This window comes from Montipora foliosa, chromosome 10, assembly GCF_036669935.1.
Source record: "Montipora foliosa isolate CH-2021 chromosome 10, ASM3666993v2, whole genome shotgun sequence".
Lineage (NCBI taxonomy): Eukaryota > Metazoa > Cnidaria > Anthozoa > Scleractinia > Acroporidae > Montipora > Montipora foliosa.
Window position 1 is genome coordinate 26,975,036 of NC_090878.1, and position 5,489 is coordinate 26,980,524.

A 5,489-nucleotide genomic window follows, 5' to 3' on the forward strand; every position below is an offset into this window, starting at 1 on the left:
AGTTTGCCACAACTAAAAATCAATGTATGCAACATTTTCAGGTTTGCGTTTAACTTTTATTAGGCATTTTTTTACCAATTCTGCCTATTCAGCCTAAGCGAGTGACGTCATTTAATCACGTGATAATCCTAGTAAAGCTACTCATTTGGCATGGTTATCATACACCAAAATAAACTCGAGGAATCAATGTTGTTAAAAATGGGTTTTAGAATTTGTCCCTCGTTTTGGTACCAAATGGCTCTTTCCAGGGTCCTGGCCCATGGACTATAGTGACCGTGACCCCAAGATCTTTTTGGGTGGCAACAGCACCTAATGGGAAGTCATCCAGGGTATAGGGACTGACCGCAAGGTTGAGCAATGAAGAACTGCGCTTTCTAGATATTCTTAATACTTCACCCCAAGTCTCTTTGCAAAGCTAGACAATCGTCAGGAGTGCGCACAACGGATGAACATTTTGCATCATCAGCAAAGAGCGCTATGGACGTGGAATTGCTGACAACATCCGGGAGATCGTTCAGGTAAGGCAAAAACAGAAATGGCCCGAACAGGCTACCCTGAGGCACACCAGATGTGACTGATACCCAAGGAGAGTAAGCACCATCCACCTGGACACGCTGATATCTTGAAGATAAGTAGTCGGTAAACCAAGCGTGAAGGGAGCCCTGGATGCCAAACAAGGACAATTTATGAAGCAGACCAATATGCGGCACCGAATCGAAGGCTTTACTGAAATCTAAGTAAACGACCTCAATCTCTTCGCCAGCATCTACAGATGCGCCCATATCGTGTGGCACAGACAGCAGCTGGGTAACACACGATCTCCCTTGTACAAACCCATGCTGCATGGAAGACAGGTGATGGATAAGTTTGGGTAGCAACTTCTTCAACACACAGCGTTCACACAGTTTGCTGATAATTGATAACAGCGATACTGGGCGGTAGTTGGAGACTAAGGACCTGGAACCCTTCTTAAATACTGGAGAAATGTTCCTTAATTTCCATTCAGAAGGATACTTCCCTTGACGCAGAGACAAATTAAACAAAGTGCATAGAGAGGTGGACAGATCCTGAGCACACTCTTTCAGAAGTAGAGGATGGATCTCATCAGGTCCTGGCGACTTGCTGGGATTAAGCGATTTCAGGGCCGACAATACGTCCTCATTAGACAGCTGTAAGCAAGATATGACGTCGTCAGTGAAAGGCGTACATGGAAAATCGCCCAACATATTGTTGGTATTAAATGACGATAAGAAATAATTATTAAAGACGACCGCTTTATCGTTTGGATTTGAATAAGAAATATCGTCGTGCTTAACAGCATCTGGAATATGGGAACGGTTTGTCAAACGATGAACATAACTCCAGAGACGATTTTGGTGCTTAAAGCAAGAATCAGTTAGATGCTTTATGTAGGAAGAACGTTTAGATCTCGCCATATATTTAACATTTTTGCGAAGTGTTCGAAATTTGTTCCAAAGGAAGTTGCTGTCCTTTTTCAGAGCCTTTTTCCTCACAGAGTTCTTTTTTCTGATGGCATGAAGAAGTTCGCCGTCAAACCAAGGTGGTGTAGTAAACTTGCGCGGTTTTCCTTTAGGAACAAATTCCCCGACATGAGATAGAAACAATGATTTCCACTGGCTACTGGAGGAATATTAATAATAGCCCTCAAGTAGAGTGACCCATTAAAATGTAGGATTTGCTTTAGTTCACTAGTTGGGTGATATTAATAAGGCGTATTTTTTGGGTGTTACCATAGCAACATGTAATGACAGGCAGATGTATTTTTATTTTTGGCCTAAATTCCTTAATATTGACACATTCTCTGACACATTGTGGGAATGATATAGCGACTTCTCTTGGGACATTTTCATGTCCCAGGAGAAACTGCACACAATGGTTATGGAAACGTCTTGTGGGGTAATAGAGGTGTATTATGGGATTGTGCAAGTAGTGAGCATTGTGTATTGTGTATTCGCTTAGCTCTGGCAGATTACAACAAATATAGGATATTTGATAGGAACTGTATGTGGTTAGAACTGAACCAATTTTACCCAAGGGAACGAGGGAAAATTGGTAGTTTTTTTTTTCTTAATTGGTCTCGCTGGCGTTGCAAAAATCAGAAAAAAAGACACATGGGATTCAGGCTTTATAAGGGTTATACTAATTTCCAGATTGTGCTCAGTCTTAAAACTCTTGGGAGCCTCCTTAAAAATTTGCTCGGATGTAGCATGGATTTCAAATTCGGCCAATTGATAACTAGACGCCCCATGAGCGTACATTGGGTTGCCTGTGGTATGTGTTACTCAAAAACAGAAGGCACTGAGTTGGGTGGTATTGAACTGCAGCGTTCCAGTTAATTTTTTTAAGTAAGGGGTCATTAAGACCATTTGAGGAGTCAACCAGACGTCGTGCCAGCACAGGCCCTTTGGCTTACACGTTCACACGTTTACTTGTTTTGTAATGTACACTCAAACCACTTAATATTTGTAGCAAAGCGTTGTGTATCCTTCGGATCAGCCTGCAAAAGAAACTAACTGCAAATTGCTGTGACGGACGTTTTCCTGCATGTCATGATGCCAGGTCAAACATTTTTTTTGGCGTTACATTTGCACCAAAAAGTACCGTAAAAACCAGGAGTTCACAGTAAAAGGTAAGCCAAAAGACAGACGAAGAAGCAAATAACATATATATACAGAGTTCTTTGGGCTGTCTGAGCCAACGGAGATAGTGGCGTTCCAAAAGGATCCTTTAGAGATTCCCAGTCGAAGCCTCGACATATGAATTTATATAAAGTTAAAAGAGTCAGAGGACGGACAACTTTTGGAAGCTAAAAAGTAAAATATATTAAAAAACGTTTCGGTCTTAGACCTTCATCAGTTTACAGCATGTGGATAATAATTAGATTTAAGAGCTTATATATGGTTTACAAGGAATTTTCGGTATGTTACAAAACTTAACAACAATACAAGTAAAAAATCATTACAAACAAAACAAAACAAAAGAAGTAATTCTATTCCGAAAGGTACAATGTAATAACAGCGAGAACTAAAACTATCATTAAAGTAAAGAATTCATGTGCTACATTGAGTTGTAAAGTTATATGGTTCGTTAAGCTTGCAGATTATTACGACCAAAGTGTTCCTGGAGTGGAATCCTTGCCTTTTGTTAAGGCCAAAAGGTGCTAATGAGAAAAGTTGCGCACTCCAGTACGCTTCCTTCGTAATCAAAAGTTTATCCAAAATCTCAGTGCAGTTGGTAGCAGACACCTGATCGATACACTGGAAAGAAAAGTCGTTAAGGGCGTGCGGACTATTGTTATAATGTACCGCGACCTCACAGGTTTTCTTGTTCGATACCATTGATGATTTATGATTACGGAATCTAACTTTGAATTGTGTTGCCGTTGAACCAACATATTGCAAGCGACATTTGTTGCAGGATGCAAGATAAATTACATTTTTAGAATCACACGACAGTCTTGGTTTAATAAAGTATTTTCTATTGGTTTGGAAACTCTGAAAAAAATTTGATTCTATCAAAAAGTTTTTGCAAAGATCACATCTGCTACGTTTGCATTTAATGCAACCACCTGTTTCAATGGTTTCTTGTTCTACTCTCGTTCTGTATTTCGATGGCGCCAAAATTTCTTTCAAGTTTTTTGTTCTACGAAACAAGGGAATAGTTGAATTAGATGGAAAAAATTCTCTTAATTTGGGATTAGATTGTAACAGGTGCAAATGCTTCCTAATGACGTACCCTATGTTAGGTAGGTGAGGATTGAAGGTCATCACTAACGGAAACAGTTTTCTGTTCTCCCTGGTTCGGGGCAAAAGCAGATGATCTCTAGGAATGGCCGGGGCTTTAAGGAATTGCCTCTTAACGAGTGTTTTCGGGTAGCCTTGATTAACAAGGTACCTTTCATATTCCAGCATTCGCGTCTCTAAAAAATTCTGATTTGAGCAATTCCTACGTAATCTCAAGGCCACTCCGTATGGAATCGCTTTGAATACATGTTTGGGGTGAGCACTAGTGGGTGGTAAGTACAGATGACTGTCTGTAGGTTTAGAGTAAATGTCTGTTCTAATGAAGCCGTCAATTAGATACAATGTGACGTCTAGCATATTAAGGTAGCTATCAGAAGAAACTAATTCAAATTTGATGGTAGGGTAAAGAGAGTTGATGAATCCTGTGAAGTTTTCTAGAGCCGAGGGACCTTGCTGCCAGGGGCAATCCTCTACGCCTCATAACCTCTTGTTGTGGCACGGCGATAGAACACTTGTCGCAATTCACAGAATTTTATTTACAACCTTTAGCGCGGAGATTGCCATCGTTCATTAAAGACGCCACTGATCTGCTAAATAGAATTAAAGAGCTCAACAAAAATGGTCCTTTCCCTGAAGGCACCTTGTTGGTCTCTTGGGACGTTGTCTCAATGTTCCCCAACATAGATAATAATTTAGGTCTTACAGCAGTTGAAAAGGCCCTTGATGCCAGAGACAAATCAATACCATCAACCAAATGCATCCTCGAAGCAGTTGAAATCTACCTGAAATGTAATCACTCGGTTTTTAAGGGGGATTTCTTTTTGCAAATTCATGGCACAGCAATGGACCCAAAGAACGCATGCAGCTATGCTGATCTAGCCATGGGCGAATTAGATCACAAAGCAAAATTTTGCGGCCCCCTAAAACCCGCTTTATGGTGGAGATATCGGGATGACATTTTTGATCTCTGGCAGCAAGGTCCCTCGGCTCTAGAAAACTTCACAGGATTCATCAACTCTCTTTACCCTACCATCAAATTTGAATTAGTTTCTTCTGATAGCTACCTTAATATGCTAGACGTCACATTGTATCTAATTGACGGCTTCATTAGAACAGACATTTACTCTAAACCTACAGACAGTCATCTGTACCTGCCACCCACTAGTGCTCACCCCAAACATGTATTCAAAGCGATTCCATACGGAGTGGCCTTGAGATTACGTAGGAATTGCTCAAATCAGAATTTTTTAGAGACGCGAATGCTGGAATATGAAAGATACCTTGTTAATCAAGGCTACCCGAAAACACTCGTTAAGAGGCAATTCCTTAAAGCCCCGGCCATTCCTAGAGATCATCTGCTTTTGCCCCGAACCAGGGAGAACAGAAAACTGTTTCCGTTAGTGATGACCTTCAATCCTCACCTACCTAACATAGGGTACGTCATTAGGAAGCATTTGCACCTGTTACAATCTAATCCCAAATTAAGAGAATTTTTTCCATCTAATTCAACTATTCCCTCGTTTCGTAGAACAAAAAACTTGAAAGAAATTTTGGCGCCATCGAAATACAGAACGAGAGTAGAACAAGAAACCATTGAAACAGGTGGTTGCATTAAATGCAAACGTAGTAGATGTGATCTTTGCAAAAACTTTTTGATAGAATCAAATTTTTTTCAGAGTTTCCAAACCAATAGAAAATACTTTATTAAACCAAGACTGTCGTGTG